Source organism: Rhinopithecus bieti, unplaced genomic scaffold (assembly GCF_001698545.2).
Source record: "Rhinopithecus bieti isolate Rb0 unplaced genomic scaffold, ASM169854v2 scaffold_865, whole genome shotgun sequence".
Taxonomy (NCBI): domain Eukaryota; kingdom Metazoa; phylum Chordata; class Mammalia; order Primates; family Cercopithecidae; genus Rhinopithecus; species Rhinopithecus bieti.
In genome coordinates, this window is record NW_016803288.1 from 399,077 (window position 1) to 418,490 (window position 19,414).

At 43.0% G+C, this 19,414-nt stretch overlaps 1 protein-coding gene across 5 annotated transcripts in view; it reads left to right on the top strand.

Moving 5' to 3' along the window:
• Nucleotides 1-11,453: 11,453 nt before the first annotated feature.
• The window catches only part of HS3ST1 (heparan sulfate-glucosamine 3-sulfotransferase 1), a 46,199-nt gene continuing 38,238 nt past the window's right edge, over nucleotides 11,454-19,414 (top strand). For 3 of the 5 annotated variants that reach the window (XR_001885539.1, XR_001885538.1, XM_017871865.1), the window contains exon 1: nucleotides 11,851-12,508. The gene's annotated coding sequence lies outside the window, so the exon portion shown is untranslated. Of the gene's footprint in view, nucleotides 12,509-19,414 lie in introns of all 5 variants that reach the window. The other 2 variants (XM_017871855.1, XM_017871884.1) reach the window with 2 other exon arrangements.

Genomic DNA, 19,414 nt, shown 5'->3' on the forward strand with positions numbered 1-19,414 from the left:
ATGGCTAATATTGCAAGGACTGATACTACCAAAACCTTTGAAAAAAAGCAGAGAAACATGACTGGTAGGGTATGAGTTGGCCTCACTTCTTTGGAAAGCAGTTCAACATTAACCACTTAAGTTGGGCATGTGAAAGTCCTGTGATGTGACAATCTTACTCTTAGGTTTACACCAAACATATGCTTGAAATCGTGTACCAAACAGCATATATATGAGTATATTAGTCAGGGTTCTCTGGAGGAACAGAACTAATGGTATATATGTATATATGAAAGAGAGTTTATTAGGAAGAATTGGTTCACACGATCACAAGGTAAAGTCCATGATATGACTTCTGCAAGCTGAGGAAGAAAGAAGCCAATAGTGGCTCAGTCTGAGTCCAAAAGCCTCAAAACCAAAGAAGTTGACAGTGCAATTTTCAATCTGAGGCCAAAGGTTCCAAAAGCCCCCAGCAAAATCATTGCTGTAAGTCCAAGACTCCAGTGGCAGAAGAACTTGGAGTCTGATGTCCAAGGGCAAAAACCATCCAGCACAGGAGAAAGATGAAAGTCAGAAGACTCAGCAAGCCAACTTATCCCACCTTCTTCCACCTGCTTTGCTTTTGTCTGAGAGAGGACTGCTGGCAGTGGTTTGGATTGTTCCCAGCCACATTGAGGAACATGAGGTCTTCCTCTCCCAGTCCACTGACTCAAATGTCAGTCTCCTCTGGCAACACCTTCACAGACATACCCAGAAACAATGACCAGCCATCTAGGCATCCCTCAGTCTAATCAGGCATCACAAAGAATGTGCATGAAACGATGATTTGTGAAAGTCCTAACTGGAAACAGCACAAATACCCTCAACAGAAGGATGACTAAGAATATTTAGTATATTCATACAATATGACATTATTCAGCAATAAAAATGCGCCTTAGCCCATGCAACAACATGGATGATCTTCATAACAACGTCAAAAAAAGGACTGAGACACAGAAGGATGCTATATGACAGTAGTGAAATAAAGTGTCAAAGATTGAAAAAGTAAGCTCTAGTTTTAAAATTCAGGATAGTGGTGACTTTGGGGAAAGAGGTATATTATTTCTAATTTTTGTAAATTTCCCAATTAGCTACAGTGAACAGGTAGTAATATACAATAAAACAAATGCAAAAGTAAATTTTAAAAATTCAGCTTCACCCTTGAGTGCTGACATGTGGAGGCTGAAAAGCAATGCAGAGTCCTCTCGGGTATCATCTGGGCCTGCAAATGCTTCTTTGTCCCGTCTTGCTTTCAGCAAGTTCAGTGGAGAATTTTGCTATTCGAAACTTCTCCATTGAAACTAAACCTGTGCTTCCTGGATGCGTGTACAGATCCCATTTCCTTTCTGAAGCTTCCCCTTTTCTGATCAGTCAGCTAGAAGCAGAACTCCCTTAAGCCCTTCCATTAAAGCCATGTTATTTCCATAAGTATGTCAAACATTTTGAGAGTTGGTACCCATTTCTAGAACACAGTAGTATCCATTTCCTGACTGTTTAAATGATTTAATAATTGGTAAGTGTTCAAAATTTGATTTGGAGTTATTTTACTTTCTTTATTCCCTATTATAACGTATAATATAAAAGATAATGTAAAAGTCACACAAAAAATGATGAGAAAATGTTTTAAAACATGACTTCAGGATGCTGTTTCAAATGTTAAAAAATAACATTTTTTCTTTACTTTAAAACGAATTTTAACATTTTAATATTCATGAAATGAAGATTATCTCAAGATTGATGGCGTTTTAGCACTGTTGTTGGTCAAGCAGTCTACATGATGTTGATGTCACTGCCTGACATTGATGGCCTTGCTCCTATTGGTAGGCAGACTCTAAGCTGGCCTCCAGTGATCCTAACCTCCTGGTATTTATGCTCTTGAGTAAACTCTTCCCTCGAGTATGGGATGAACCTAGTAACTTGGTTTTTTGTTTGTTTGTTTTTTGAGACGGAGTCTCACTCTGTCGCCCAGGCTGGAGTGCAGTGGCGCAATCTTGGCTCATGGCAACCTCCGTCACCCAGGTATAAGTGCTTCTCCTGCCTTAGCCTCCTGAGTAGCTGGGATTACAGGCCTGCGCCACCCACTCGGCTTTGTATTTTTAGTAGAGACAGTGTTTTGCCATGTTGGCCAAACTGGGCTCGAACTCCTGACCTCAAGTGATCTGCCTGTCTCGACTTCCCAAAATGCTGGGATTACAGACGTGAGCCACCACACCCGGCCCTAGAAACTTGTTTCTAACAAACAGAATATAGCAAATATAACAGGCTATCACTTCTAAGATTAGATTACAAAAAGACTATGGCTTCTATCTTGGGCATTCTCTTTTGCTATCTTACCTACTCACTTTGATGAAGCCCGTATGAACAGAGGCCACACGACGAGATGCTAAGGGAACTTCTGGAACAGCCAGCAAGAAACTCAGTCCAACAACCTGCATAGAAATACATTCTATCAAAAGCCACACTAGTTAGCTTGGAGGCAGATCCTTCCCTGGCGAGCCCTGACATGACTGTAGTCCTGGCTACCACCTTGATTACAGCCTAGGACGCCAGGAGCCAGAGGACTCAGCTAAGCTATGCCAAGACTCCTGACCCAAAGAAGCTGTGAAAGAATGAATATGTGTTGCTCGAAGGCACGAACTTTGGAGGTAATTTGTTATTCAGAAAAAGTTAACTAACACACTCATGCTACCATTACTTCAATTGAGAAATCAGAGTTATTTGAAGTATCTATGGTGAGTATAACTGCTCTTTAAAACATAATTTAAAATGCACTATGATTTCACCTTGGAATGAAAAGGTAGCATATATGAAAGTAAACAAAAACCAGAAACAGAATACTGGGGTATACTTGTAGCTTTATAAAGTCAATGCCCTTATTTCTAGGAATAACCGGGAAGTATATATTCTCTTGCAAAGCAACAACCAAATCTTTGTGGGACTGTATTAGTTTGCTAGGGCTACCATAAACACAGTGTCACAGATTGGATGACTTAAGCAACAGAAATACATTATCTCTCAGTTCTGGAGGCTAGAAGTCCAAGAGCAAAGTGTCAGTGGAGTTGGTTCCATCTGAGGGCTGTGAGGGTGAATCTGTTCCACGTCTCTCCCTTTGGCTTGTAGATGGCTGACTTCTGCCCGTCTTCACATGGTCTTTCCTCTGTCCTTATCTCTGTGTCAAAATTTTTCCTTTTTATGAGAACACAAGTTATATTAAATTAGTGTCTACCCTAATAACCTCATCTTAACTTGATTACCTCTGAAAACACCTGTCTCCAAATTTAGTCACATTTTGTGGTATTGTGGGCCACAACTTCAACATATTAATTTTGGCAGCATACAGATCAATCCCTAAAACCATGTCAAGTAACATTTCGTAGGTTCTGGGGATCCAGATGTGTACGTCTTTGTGGGGGCCATTATTCTGCCGACATCAAAAGTGAATGATGAAAGAGAAACCACGGGGACTTTCCTACTGCCGCAGTATGAATGGCATGTCACCCCTGTGAATGGGATACAGCTATCAAATACAGAAATAAAATAACGTGCCCTGCACAAGGAACACCTCCCAGCCTTGATCATTCAAACAAAAATGGACCAATTGTTTGGTTTTCCATTGTGGGCCTCTTCCTCTTGCTCTGCCCGTTCAAGGTCACTTGCTTTGCAGGTAAATACAAGTCAACTCAGGAAACATCCACAGCTCTGGGTAATGGCACTATTTGAAACCAGTGGCAGAAGGAATATTCTCTGGATTCAGTTATTCAACATATATTGATGTACAATATGAATACATATTGAATAATGAACAATGAATAATGAACAATATTGAATACAACATATATTGATATACAATACAATATATTGATGTACAATATGCCATATGCCATATACTATTAGTGACTTTCAACTGCACATTTAACCTAAATCTCAAAATATTCTCTTATATGTAAATATCATTGTATTATTTTATTTAAAAAATGAGGTTCAGGGAGGATATGTAAGTGGATTTGAAGGAAAGAGATTCAAACATAGCAATATCTGACCCCGAAATCTTGTTCTTTGAGAACATTCTTCTTTCACTATGATTTTCAAGCATCAGTGACCTCTGGAGCAGATGTTGTTTGTTCTCAAGAACTGTTCCCTTAAAGCAGGTGTTCCCAACCCCCGGGTTGTGGACCAATACTCGTCTGTGGCCTGTCAGGATCTGGGCAGAACAGCAGGAGGTAAGGCAAGCCAGCACTGCCGTCCTGAGTTCTGTTTCCTGTCAGGTCAGCGGCGGCATTAGATTCTCATAGGAGCCAGAACCCAACTGTGAACCATGCATGCGAGAGACCTAGGTTGTGCGCTCATTTATGAGAATATAATGGTAAATGTAATCAGCTTGAATAATCCCCAAACCATCCTCCACCCCACCCAGGTCTGTGGAAAAATTGTCTTCCTCGAAACCAGTCTCTGGTGCTAAAAAGGTTGGAGACTGCTGCCTTACCGAGTCTGCAATACAGAGGTCATTCATTCAGAGTACTTAAGAGAGTTGGGGAGCTTTTTTTTTCTGTATTAATTCTTTCTAAGGAAGGTAGAACCATCTGATTTAATTCCTTTTTGTAATAACAGCACATATACATTCAGTGTGTACTCTGTGTCAGGAACTTGATGTGTGATAATACGAGAAGGGTATCATTATTTTCCCCATTTTCCAGAGGAAGAAACTGAGGTTAAGTAATGTGTGTGAAGTTATAGAGCTAATGTTGCAAAGCTAGAATCTGCTGGTTTCAGAACCTGCCCTCTTGGGGTTTGTGATGTTGACTGCATGTCTATTTTGGGGGAGCTCACTTCCTGTTCTTTTTCTACTTATAAGTAGGACCTAAAAGACATAGGCTATAAACACGATAGACTCACAAAAACATCAAGAAAAAGCCATAGCCATGGTAACAATTAAAGAACAGGACAGTGCATAATGAGTGCTAATTATGGGCAAAGGATAAGTGAATTAGGAGCCAGACAAGAAAGGGATACAGAAAGCTCAACGGTTTTGCAGCTTTAAATCGGCCACAATGAATAACACCCCTCTTCCCTGCTAATGCAACAAAGACTGAGACAGATGAGAGCTAAGTATCTCCTTTATTACCAATAGAGGCTGTGATGGAGGGTATAACCGTGACAGAGCCAAGATACCCACTAGCTGAACCCCAGAACTAGGCACACTGACCCAGGGAGGAAGAGGCCACCCCAGACCCAGGTAGATCTCTCTCCTACAGGGAAGCATCCCTGAGGAGCAGCAGAGAAGCCTCGCAGGCTAAATGCTCCCCGATGCATCTCATTCCCAAGAGAAAGGACAGAGCTGATGGAAGCATTTATAGCCATTCTTCCCCAATTTATCAATAAATAAGTCCCGCTATCTCCTGAGGCAGGCAGAGTGTTTCTGCCAACTCAAAGTGGCTTCCAGGAAGAGGTGAATCCATAAAGACAAGCAGACTCCATAGCCGGAAAGGGCATTATATACTCCAAAGAATACACCAATACTTCTCTAATGTTTAGCTCCATGAGAATAAGGATACTGTCTCCAGCTTGCTTATGCATCTCCAGGGTCTACCCTAGTGCTGGACGGAGACTAAGAGCTAAAGAGTTAAGTGATGCTGGAATGAATGTGTGACCCTTGACAAAAAAGCTGATCTGAAACACCACATAAAATCAAGGGCCTCAACGTGAGATCAAGTTTGCTGGAAACTGCATCTCTATAACAGCTTTTATATTTAAAGGATGATTATATGTGGGGAGAGAAAAATAATTACACTGAGAACTGAGCTTTTAAGCATAGCATTTTCCTTTGTCAACTAGTTGACTCAGGGCAATTATAACAATTTCGGAATATAGGATTTAAATACCTTACGGATAGTTAAATTCCTGGAATGTAAGTACATGTTAAAGGCGTGAGGAACTCAGATCTCTTCTTCATTTGAAGAAATGACGTAAAATATAGTGGAGTCCTCTTTCTAGTTTTATGAAGTGTATATGTGCAGGTAGAGAACGGAAGGAAAGAATTCTATCATGAGACAGGAAGAAAGCATAGAACTTGACTCTGACCTGTTTCTAAATCCAACACTGTTAGTTGCAAGCTGGAACATAAAACCTTTAAGAAGTTACTTCTCTGTATGTAAAACTAGGGGAAAGGAAAGGAGAGTATTCAAATCTCTCAGCATACAGCTACTCAATAAATGTCATGTTTTTATTTGCTGCTTCATTCCTCTTTCTTGTTTCCCATACCATCTAATAGATTTTTCTAAGATTGCACAAAATAGTTATTTTCATTAGTTTACAGAATTACTTTACAATAATCATTATGGTGCATATATTGAAATATCCCAACTTGATTATTTTAAATATGAAAGCTTTTTTTTTTTTTTTTTAATTTAAGAACTAACTGCTGGTACATATACACCATGGAATACTATGCAGCCATAAAAAGGAACCTGATAGTGTCCTCTGCAGAGACACGGTTGCAGCTGGAAGCCATTATCCTCAACAAACTAACACAGGAACAGAAAGCCAAACGTCACATGTTCTCACTTATAAGCGGGAGCTGAACAATGAGCACACATGGACACAGGGAGGGGAACAACACACACTGAGGCCTGTCAAGGGGGTGGAGGGAGGGAGAACATCAGGAAAAATAGCTAATGCACGTGGGGCTTAATACCTAGGTGATGGGTCGATAGGTGCAGCAAACCACCATGGCACATGTTTACCTATGTGACAAACTTGCACGTCACATCCTGCACATGTATCCTGGAACTTAAAAGAAAATTAATTTTTTTTTTAAAAAAAGGAACTAATTGCCTAAGCTTCAAAGCATTCTACAAAATATTTATTTCCACCACAAAGCAGGTTTATATATGTATATAAACTATATATATGAACTATATATATAAACTATATATATGAACTATATATAAACTATATATATAGACTATATATAAACTATATACCTATATCTATATCTATATCTATATAGCCAGCTCTTATAAGTGTCATTGTAAACATTTCCAAAAGAACAGTGTTCCAAAGTCTATGGAAAGAGAACTCTACTATTGTCTAAGAGACTTCTTGTGGCATTTGCTATTTTAAATCTAGAATTAAAACAAGGCTTTGAAATGAAAAGCCAGCACCAATGGTTTTCAGGGACAATAGGGGCATACTCTAGAGGACTTCAGTGGGGACTCCAAGACAGAAGGCAGCTGCTAGAAACAGCATGTGCTGACTGAAGCTGAGAGTTCAGAGTAGGAGGTAAGGGTCTGAGAGTCACAGTTCAAATGCTCCTTGGACCTTCCTATTACAAATAGAACTAGGAACTCATGAGAATGATTAGACTGAATTGTAATTTTTCTGCTCATGCATATCTGTGAGCTCCTAAGTAAGGGATTGAATTTCATTCTTCTTCATAAATCTCTACCCATGTACCTAGCACAGAGCCTGCTATTTGGGAGGTACCTAATACATACAGATTCAACTGAACTGATGGGCCTGCCAGAAGAGAAAACTTTTTTTTCTTCCTGAGGAGTGTGAGGTTCCCAGTATCCTTGAATAAGGCCTAAAAAAGCAAATCATCAAGACCTACTCATCAAAAGATCAGCCAGCTTTGGTCCTAAAACCTAAAATCAAAGAGAGTACCACAATTTGCCATTGCTCTGAAGGTATTCCAGCACTCAGCAGGGACTAGTAATTTGAACAAGGGGACCACTTCAAGCCTGCAATACTGCAATTTTTGTAGCACTGATGTGTGTAATTTTGGCTAGAGTTTAACACAGGATAACAAATAAAAACAGTATTTTATTTGTCTGTAGTTGTTTATCTAACACAATAGACTATAAGCTTTTTTCTGAAATTGTATTTAATGTGATACTTTACCTAAATTAACTAAGCATTCCTCCTCTGCAGTATCATCTGCACAGGGCCAAAGTCTCCATTAGAAGGCTTAGGCACATTGCCCAGAGCTTATGGTGCCTTGAAGGCTTCCCAAAAATGATTTAATTTATTTTAAAAATCAGAAAAATATAAACTTTTAGGTTAAAGAAGATATTTAAATAAAGAAGAAAATGTATTCACCTGTATGCTAATGCAATCATAAAATATAATTTTAACTTGGCAAGGCAGGGAGCGGGATTCATAAAGGAAAATATCATAAAAGTCATAACTGGACCTTGTAACCACATATGCCAAGATGTGTCAAAGTTGGTGTTATAAAGTAGATAATCTTGAAAATCCTGTTTTTGGAAGAAAAAAAAAGTCAGTCCATTTGTCATAGATGGATGGATTGTCATTACATACACAGAGACAAAATTGGGAGTTGGGATGGAGTGGTGGGGGAGGCAGGAGATGGGTGAGCTGAGTTGGAAGGAACAATGATCCTCCGTGTTTTATGACTGTGACCCTCATTTCCTCTCTCACTAGCAGACTGCTCTAGCTAATTAGCAAATCAAAAGAAATAGAAACAATTCTAGACCTCAGCACAATCAAATTAGTGGAGTTATTTGAGGATATCATTTTCACACAGTGCAATCATGCTCTCTTTGTTTTGGTCAAACGAGTGAAAATTATCTTTCAAACCCGACGCCCTTCCCTCTACCCAACTGGCTCTGTGGATAGTGGCATTTCCTATCTGCTCTCATAAGTTTTACAGATGATCTTTTTCTATTAAGACAGGAATGTACAATGTACAATTAAACAATGCCCAACAAGCTTCCCTTTTAAAAATACATTTGACTTTTAAGGTGATTCAGCAGTAAGAGCCATTAGTACATCATCTAAATCAGGACTTGGAAAGTTTATTAAAATTGGATTTTTAACCTGATCCCAATTTCCTTTGCAGATAAAGAATCCCACTGGAGTCTTTAATATTCATGCTATTAACCTGAAAGATTCGAACAACCATGATGGGAAGAGAGGCTATACAGGGCTGCCCACTAGACTAGGGTTACAAATAAAACCCCATTGAGTCTGGGCAGGTAGACTACTGTGGATTCTGGACAGCTTCAAAAGGAGCAAATTCTCTCTTTTTCTCCTCTCCCTTTTACCTGACCTCCCCTCTCCTATTACATGTTTTGGTGGAAAGAGAAAACTACAAAATAGCAAACATAAGCACATTACTCAATTACATAGAGCACTGGACTAGGGGTCTAGTTTTTACCGGAAGGGTAGTTTCCTCCTCTAGTGCTCTAATGAACTCCCTCAATTATAAAATAGGTAAGTCTGGGCTAATAATCTCTAAGATTGGTTGAGAAGATGCACTTTGGAGTCAGGTGAGAAATATTTGAATATCAATCCTACCACTTATTAGTATGCCACCTTGAATGAGTCACTAAACTCTTCTAAAGCTCCGTTTCCCCATTATAAAATGAATAAAAGGTGCAGCTCATATGATTCGTTTTGCATAGTACCTGGCACTGTAAGCCTTAGATACACGTTAGCAGATGTTATTACTGATCATTGCCCAAACGCATAGGTCAGTTGCTTTTGTTTCTATTTCATGCCTTTTCACTCCTTGAGCCTTTATCTTCTTCAGAACAATTTACAACTGTATTAACTGATGCCTGTGAGTTTCTGTAAAGATAGGCTATGAATGTTAGCCTTGTTTTTCTTTGAGATAAGATTTTATGCTCTCTTAGGGCAATGTAGATGTCTTAATTTTTCATTTCTCCCTTGGTAACTGGCATAGTGTTATACACATACCAGGTGCTCAATAAAGACTTGGAGATCGTAAAATATCAGCAGTACAGAGATCTTCCATGAAAACCCTCTCATTTTTCAGTTGTTGGCACAGAGAAGAAGAATGTTGGGCCACACATCTATGACTGACAGCCACTTCGCCAGTCCACTACCACCGTGTCTTCCAGGAGCCTCTCTTCTCATGCCTCTGGCTTTGAAACAGAAATGTGTTTGACTTAAACACTGACTCCTCGAGGGAAGTTCCATTTACAAACTTTTTTTTTTTTTTTTTGAGAGCATAGTATATTTCAGATACCATACAGGATTCTGGGATTCAGATACCATGCAGGATTCATCATTAAATCATGATACCCAAGCTCAAGGCATTTATAATCTATCAGGGAAGACAGATCCCTAAATAGGTGTTTCAATAATGTGCTTGTGTTGTTACAGGAGAGCTAAGCTCTGGTACTATATGAACTTCTGGATAGGAAACCTAACTCATGACCAGAAGACTTCAGGAAGAGCTATTTAGGAGCAGTGGCAAATGCCTGGACTCACACATAAAGCTAAGTAAGAACAAAATAGCCAGTTGATAGTTTTATTTATCTGCATGTAAGAACATTGATTATTGAACAATGAACAATTGCTCAGATTTTAAAAGAAATGAGGAAAAGTAAAATGCTAGTCCTCAAATGCCTGTCACTTCACACATGTGCCCTGCAGTCATTTCCTGCAAATGGAAACTTCTAACAAAAACTCTGGGCTGGAGACCTGGGGTTCCAGTTTCTTTCAAGGTCTTGTGGTAGGGAACTAAGTAGGTCAGTAACCTGCCTTTGGCTTCCAGGGCGCAAACAGAATCATTGCTAACCCCCTTTGTGTCTCACAATGGGTAATGAAATTCATACTATGGCACCAAAGCACTTTGAACTCTTTAGAAAAAGTAATCATATCAACTTAGAGCATCAAACCGCTCCGTATTTTGAAGGACTCATGATCTGCACTGTGCTTGGCTGCTGGTGGAAGCTTAAAGACACCAGTAATTGGTAGAGCTTTATCTTAGACTTCCATTTGACCCTCACAACCTCATACATAATGGGGGAGAAAAGCACTTCTTTTAAATCTAATGTTAGTTGAAATGCTAAGGCTTTCAAAGTGGGGCTTTAAAGTCACTTTTTAGAAATTGTATATATATTTTTTAACCTAAAATAGACATGCCAACATTATTCTGACTGAAAGAAGTAGACAAGGTCATTCAACTCCTAAAAGCTTATTTTCCAAAAGCACAGTTAGGTCTCAGCTTTCGGGGTGCTTCTGGCTTTATCAAAAAGACAGAAAATACTGGTCACTGTGTTGTTTTCTCAAAGTGCCGAGGGTAATCTGTGTATGAGTTAAGGGGCCAATTTCCTATAGGAACCTTCTCTTAGATGGGAGAACATTTTTAAATTAAACAATGTTGGTGAAATATATTTAAAGGTAAATCACAAATTCCAAGTCTTCCAAATATTTATTTACTAATATGTAAGACACAGAAACTATAGAAATCTCATTTAAAGGAAGTTACTTTGATGTACATTTGCTTTTTGGGGGGTATGATTGCTGTTTGCCCTTGAGGGCAATTTGCTTTGGCTCAGGTAAGCAGGCAAGCCCATTTCTCCAAGGCGATTCCAACTCCACGCCCCTCAAAACCTTAAATCTTAAATTGAGTTATTTGGTGCAGGTCGGTTCTCCCACAGAACCTCCCAGCTTCCGGAACAGAGGGGCGGGGCAGAAAGACTCTGCTTTTTATTTCAGAGCTGACGTTTGCAATCCTAGTGCACTAGCAAAAAAAAAAAAAAAAAAAAAAAAAAAAAGCTGAATTTTCCGCGCTCTCCTGGCAAATTGGCGTCCGCTCTCTGACGCGAAACCAAAGGAGGAGTGTTCAATGGCGACAGGGCGCTCTTTGAAGCCGGCTCCTCTCGGGGATTCCGGCCCAGGCCGCCGCCGCGGTCCCAGTCCCGCTGCAGAGCGAATTGGAGAGGATGAAACCTCCTGCTTCCCTCAGGGCGGAAGGAGCGCCAGCGCCTAAGGTGGGTCACCTGCCGGGAAGGGAACACTGGTGGTGCAGACGCACGTGGGAGGACCACAGGTCCCGGGTACAAGTGCCGAGCTGGCGACTTAGGGAAGAGGTAGGCTCGATCTCAGACCAAGCAGGCGTGAGGGAGTAGACCGGACGTCCCAGGTTTGCAGTGACGGCGGAATCACCCATCCCAGTCGCCTCACCTTCCTGGAGCGCTGGTCCTTTCCCTTGGACTGAAACCCGAGGGGCCGCCACACCGGGTGGGTGAGACCGACTACTCCGGGACCCGCCGCTGGAGCTGCGTGCCAGGCGGGGCTGTGCGGAGCAGCTGTGCACAGAGCTGTGCACCAGGCACCTAGCGGGCCGGACTCGGGGTGGCACCCAAGCGGGCCGGACAGCAGTGGGCGCTCGCGATCCTCCTCTGCCCAACGCGCTCTCCCTCCGGGCCCGGCCTCCTCAGTCCCCTCCTTCTGCTCCTGCTCCTCCTCCTGCTCCTCCCCTCCTCGGGATTGAGCACCAAAACGCCCGCCTGCAAGGTCCTAGGCGCGCTGGCATCCAGGAGTCGCTGCCACCACCACCGGGTCTCAGTGGGTGCCTGCGCCTTCTCCCCGCCCGCCTGCCCCGGGCCGTTCAGAAACTTGCTCCACCCGCCGCGGGTGCTCGGCAGTACTGCCCATGGCCCAGCCCAGGAGCCTATTTAGGGCGCGGGACGGGCTGGACAGAGGCGCGGCTCAGGTGAGTGCGGCGCGCGCGGGGTGGGAGAGTGGCAGGACGCAGGTGTGGGGTGCTCCGAGGCGCCCTAGTCTGGCGTTCTGGACTTCGGGCAAGTGCAGAACCCAAGAAGAATCCGGGCTGGAGCAGGTGGAGTGGATGCAGAGGGAACCAGGAAGAAGAGGCTGGGGATTTTCCCATCCTCCTCACCTCTTGCCCTAGCACCTCCGCTCTGGAAGTCCCGAGGGACCGGTTGATCTGTAAGGACAAGGATCCAGATTTCTGACTCTTACTGGGTTAGGTGTTTTTTCCCCCAGCAGAGTCGGGAGGTTCGCTCCTGCCAGCTGCTTGGCAACCGCAGGTTCAACATAGGACCCTGTGGGGCAGCGAGAGCGCAGCACTCAACGGAGCCTGGGTACCACCTGGGGCCAGAAACTGGGGCGATGACACAGCCCGCAAAAGTAACTCGGTCGAGGGAGCCTTTGGGGGTGGAGAAGCCTTGGTCTGGTTTGCCTTTGCTTTTGGTTGGAGATAGGCATCTCCCAAGGGAGAAATTGAGGCGACAGCCCTGACAATAAGTAAACCTGTCATCCCCAATGCTAATTACGTGAGGGTCTTTTTTTTTCTTGTTACTTTTTACTGATATTTTTTCCCCCTCGTGGGTTTCTATTTCCGGGCCCTTTGGCAGCGGATAGAGGTAAGGGATGGCGGGGCGCGAACCTGCGGTTGGAGCGCCTAGCCCCCAGATCCCAAGAAGGGTTTTATTCGCGGAACTTGACCTCGCCAGGTGCGCTCTACCAGCCAGGGGGCGGACCGCGCGCTGCTCCTCCTTCTGGCCCCAGCCCGTCCCGGGAAGCGGAGGACAGACCCAGAACGTAGGCGGATGATGGGAAGAAGAAGCTAGAGCCAAAGCCGGGTGCCGGCGCGGGATGGGGTGTGCTGGACTCTTGCAGTTATTTGCCGGCGCTATAGGTCTTCCATCTCTTTCCCTCCCCTGGGAGCCAGCGATTCATCGCACACTCAGGGCGCTCTCTTGGGCTGGGGGTTGCATCCTTCTCTCTTCCTCCTCCTTTGCAGAGCCAGTGGTACCCTTGCCTCGCCTTGCACGAGTCTCGCTCCTCCCTTCCCCACAACGTTATCATGAGCTATTTTTATCTACAACTTATGCCAAGATGCTTTTGGGGGGATTCTAGGGAGGCCACTCCAAATCCACTGTCTTTGCGCTGCGCTCCGAGAAGCAGTCTCTCGCTAGCATGGAGCAGCCTCAAGGAGTGGCGGGGAGGGGAGCCGAGAACGAAGGAGCCAGTCCGCCCTCTTCTCCTCCCTCAGCCCTAGCCCCGGAGGGAAACCCCGCCACCACCAGTTCGGTTGCGCCTTCCGCCACTAGCCCAGGAAGAGGGTCCCCAGACGAGTCCCCACGCTCTCGCTCTCAGTCACTGGGTGCTCGGGGACTGCTGAGGCAGCAGCCTGGCACAGGCAGGATCCTTCATTTCCACCCGTGCGTTCTCGCTTTGCAGGCAAATCTCATTTTATGTTGTTGAAATGCTTCCACCCAAGGGTTAATTCCAGGAATTCCATCTTAAAAAAAAAAAAAAAAAGGAGGGAGAAATAACCCAACTTCTTCTGCCTCCCTGCATTTCTAAAGCAAAGCGCATCCTTTGGCGTTCGGATTTTTTTCTTGCTTTCTGCATTCCTGGTAATATTGGGTAACACTGGCTGCGATTAGAATACGATTTACCTACTAAAATTCCAAGAAACGCGCGCTTGGCTGCAAATCCCTGCCTTACCCTTCCCTTTGTGTATCCAGCGCTTAGATTTTCCCCCACAGGATTGCAGAAATAACATATTGAAATGGACCATTGTGTTACATAAGGTTTTCTCCAGCGTTAAGCGGAGAAAGAACAGCTTCTAAAAGAGTCTCTCCAGGTTTTGGTTAGCCCAACTAACTCTTTCAGCTGAGTTTGACAGGGATGGACAACTTCATGACTAAGCACTCTTAAGTGGAAGCAGTTCATTACAGCAGCATAGATGAAGATTCCTTAGTGAGGTTTATTAAGCTGTGCTTCTAGACTGTGGATCCTCTGTGAAGCCACAGGGTATACAATGCTCTGTAGTTTTAAGATGGGAGATTTTTGTTCTGAGAAGCTGGTGAGAAAGTGGCACCTTGAGATGGCATCGGAAAAAGCAAAGGGTTCTTTACTTTCCCGTCATTATGCCTAGGATGAAACCTCAAGTCCTCCCAGGGTTCCCCCAAAAGTTGGAGCATGTGCTTTTCTTATTAAAATAAGAAATTATTTTACTGGAAAAATCCGAGGGGTGGTGTCTCTGAAGGGAAAAGCCACATGGAAGCTTTTCTGGCCTTGAATTGAAACTTGATGTTGACTAGGAAGGGGCTGGAAAGATGGCCTGGGTGGTGTAAATTGTTTCAACCGTGCACAGTGCCTTTCGAGACCATGGCATCTACCCACGATGGCATATCCCCAACGTGGTTGCTAAATCGTGTCTGTCTATGGGAGCTAAGGTTTGGAGGAAGGAACGGTAAGATGTATTGGGTGTCCCGATGAAATTGAGCCTGTCCCCTGGGTCAGTGCTCAGGCACCAGGTTTCGGGGCCTGGATCTAAGCCTGGGTCCCTGTGTTAGAGACAGTTGTTGCAGGAGGAGTGGTAAAATTTTAGCAGCTTCCAGGGAAATGCAGTAACTTTCCAGCTAGTGTTGGAAAAAATCAGTGCTAGTCCCCATTTTTTTCCCTCAACCTGACTACTTGACCTAGTGCTTTCAATTGAGGCTACTCTTTTCTTACGGCAGAAGGCAAGAGAGTGCTAGCTGGGTTTAAAGTCAACTTCTTGCCCCATGACCTTGGGCCACAATTTCTCCCTCCCTGAGCCTAAGTTTCTTCCTCTGCAAAATAGTGATGAAAAGGTTATTATAAGGTGAGAAAATGTATACGAAATGCATCTTGCCTATTATAGGACACTTGTGCAATTGTAAAAGGTAAAAAGTACAAAAAAAAAGTTTTATCGTAGATCTATTTTAATGTTCATTTTAATCATAGTTTGCATATGTCTGAGTAAATTACATATGCTAAACATTAAGTGGGAGAGATTTCATATAATTGGCCAGTCTCTTCTTGTGATCACTCCACCTGAATGCTACAAGCAGCAGGCCTCACTGTTTCTCAGAATGATTCCTTTCTTGTTTACAGGATCACAGTCAATTTTTAGAGTTTTTTTCCTTTTAACATAATACACGTTACATGTCTTAAGAAAATCTATTTGAAGAGAAGGCCCTGATGTTAATTAATCAAAAAAAGGAGAAAAGTCACAAATGGGGAGTGACTCCATTGGGGAAAAGTAAAACATGACCAGTGTCACCAGATGACCTGGGCTCCCATCGTCTGAATCTTTCATCAGTATAATGCACTGACTCCCCATCGCATTTTAGATGTTGTTCCAAACTATCTCCAGAACCTAACTCAGTGCCTGCCTGGCACTTAGAGATTCAATAAGTATGTTTGGAATAATTGAATGAATGATTGGACTGAATCTTCACAGCAACCCTGGAGAGCAGATGGTGTCATTTCTATTTTAAGGATTTGGAATCTGCCGATCGGAAAACTTAATTAATTTTCTAAAGGTACAAAGGATTCCAGACTAGAATTCAGGCCTGTCTGTTCTTATTCCACTCTGCAGTCGTGCTTGTAGTGCCTCCTCTCTTCAGACTCACTTAAAATCCTTCTAAGCAGTGGGAACCAAACATCCTATTTAGGAGACACAACCTTCCCTTCATAGAAGGATTTTTTTTGGTGGGAGATGGGCCTCTTTCTCCTTGTCCATATCTCCCAGCCCTGAACTAGGGCTTAGTTGAATGATCCCACCTGGGGCCTGGAATCTTGAAAGACGAGCCAAAGGACACAGGGACACTGGAGTGTTTGTTTACCATCTTGGGTCATGGATCAAGCAGCATCGGCAGCAGTAGGCATGTCCCAAGCTGTGGTCCCAGAGGTGCCTTTTCTGCAACACCATCTTGACGTGCCCCTGGTGCCCGGGTTCCTTTCATTCCTTGTCATTTTCCAATCCTGGCTTTTCAGCTTCTCGGCAATTCCTAGAGGCAACCCACAGTCTTCAAGTGAATTCCCTTTCTCCCTGACTTAGCCAGAATTGCAACCTGCTGACTCCCCATTCATCTTCAGGCCTGTCTCCAGCATGAAGCATCTTTAGCTCCTCTACCCTTGGGGAATGAAGTCTATAGCTTTTTCGGATCGTTAGAATAATATCTACTGGGCCGTAGTTTGTCAATAGTTATGTGCTACTACAAGAGGTCTAGAAAAATGAATACATTATTCTTCCAAGCAATAGCCTGAACATAACAGAAATAGATCCCAGTAGGCATCTTTCTTTTTCTCTAATAGATGCTTTTTGGTAGTTTTCCAGCAGGGGTCGCAAACTCTAATGCCTTCAGCCAGGCAAGTAACAGCTTGAGTGGAACAGGACTTGGGCCCTGTGCCTGGGTAAATGGGGGTTGTAGCCCAGATCCAGCACAGGGGTTGCAGGCGGGACTTCAGGTCTGCTCTTGCCAGATCTGGTTATGTTTTTTTTTTTTTCAAGACAGTCTTGTCAATTCACAGTTTTATGTGAAATCTACTCACTTTCAAGTGCCAGCAGCTAATTCAATATTCCTCAATAACACCATGTGGGCCAAACCAAACATTTCTGTGTGTAAGCCTTATATCTGTCACACAGGCCTCCAATGTATGGCCTCCCAGTTTCCAGGGATATAAGGGCAATTTGGAATATGAAATTCAGGAGAGTATGTTATTCAGAATATCGAGGCAAGAGTGTAGGGGCATGGAATGCAGACGGTGCTCTGGTTAGTTACTGTTTACATTTACAGAGTGAACCTCTGTTCGGGGATGTTCCTTCTTCCTATCTCTGTGACCAGTTACAGCAATCACATTTACTCCTTTAACACATGTTTATTGAGTTCCAGCCATGTACCGCGCATTGTTCTGCTCACTGGTGACACAGTAAGGAACAAAACAGATGGAAGTCCTAGTCCTTGTGCTTATCTTCCAGCGGAGGAGACAGACAAAAAGCAAGACAGATAAGCAGAATCTCTCCTACTTATATAGTGATGTGCTAAGGATTAAAAAATAAATAAAAACTCGGGGAAAGTGATAGGAAATATCAGGATACAGGGGAGGAAACTTAGGCTGTTAGCCAGGGAGCTTGCAGTTCAGTCTCTGGCTCAACATAACCCAAAGTTAAGTTTGATTATTCAACATAAATATTTTCTATGTGGGAGTTTGATTGTATCCTGGGACTATCATCTGGTGCGTAGTTTTGGATATTAGGCTATACTCTCAATTTTAATAAAATTGACTATTGAGCACGTTTATTGTCTGCCATGTACCTGGCATTGCATTACGTATTAGAGTACATTGATGATCAAAACCAATCAAAGAGTACTCTGCAAGGAAATTACAGAACAGCATGAAATACATTAAACATGATCTCAAATGATTAGGCAACTAAAGTGATTGAGGACTGTGGTAAGGATGCCTTAACTGTTGAGTTTTCATACTCAGAACTCTGACGTTCAGCAACCTTTTTTTTTTTTTTTTTTTTTTTTTTTTTTTTTTTTTTTTTGACGGCGTCTCACTCTTGTCGCCTAGGCTAGAGTGCAGTGGCGTGATCCCAGCTCACTGCAACCTCTGCCTCCTGGGTTCAAGGGATTCTCCTCCCTCAGCCTCCCGAGCACCTTTTTAATTGATCTTTTATTTTGTTTCAGGAACAGTTTACGTCTGTGCTTCTTAACTTACTTTAAGCCTGCCCCCATCGTCCATGGAAATTTTTTTGAGGCTTCAATTTCTTTATCCGGCAATGATATTTTTATTATAAAATTTCATTTTGCATTATGAAAAGTGTTTAGTTTTTAAAATGTGTTCCAAGTGTAAAATGTGTTTGTGCTCTTTGAGACTGTGGTGCACCTTCTCCCAAATCTGCCCCCACCTTTGCTATTGATTGTTGTTCACAAGGCAGTTGTGCAGGAGATTAAAAAAAAGTTCTTGTCATTGATGAATCTGCCATTGAGTATGGGAGTCGGGTAAATAACCGAGTCTCTGCCTGTCTCATGAGATGGACCATCTCAAGAATATTTCCCTTTCATCACCCTATTTCTTTCTTTCATAGCGATAATTTCTTCAGTAACATAATTGGGTAGCAAGTATGTTTATCTGGAGTCACCTTGTTACTTGATTAGCTTATTTGCTTACTTTCTCACGCTCTCCCACCAGAACGTGTGCTCCAGGAGAGCAGGGGCCTGGAAGTATATGTTTGCTCCAGCTTCTAGAACAGTATATTGCTCAGAAAAGAAGAAACAGGCAGCATTTCTGTCTGGGGGAGTTAGGAAACGCTTCATGGTGGAAGAAATATTTAAGAAACGAGAGAGACATGGTGAGAACAGCCAAAGACGAATGATAAAACATAGTCAAAATTGCATAGCCCTCAAGCCTTTGTTGAAAACTCGTTTGTCTATTTTAGGGATTCCCAATACGGTCAGTCCAGCTGAATAACTGGCATATTAATACAAGCCCTTTGCTGAATAGATCCTGGTCTGCTTGTGCAAAAGCACTCTGGCATGAAAAGAATGTGGTAGATAATTCCTTACTTTCACATAATGTGACAATACCCACCACCTACTTTATCTCTCGTACCTAGTCCTGCGAGGGCTGCAGGGGAGCTCTTACCATCTTCATTTGCTATTGAAGGAAACTGAAGTCCAGGAATGAAGAAACTTTTCTTAGAGATGCCCAGAGTAAAGGGGGCAGACTCTCGATCCAGGGACAAGATTCTCTGCGTGCTATGAGCAGGTGGCTCAAGGTGGAGATTCGTTAAATCCCTGGAGAACTGAGTAGCTCACATTTTCTATAA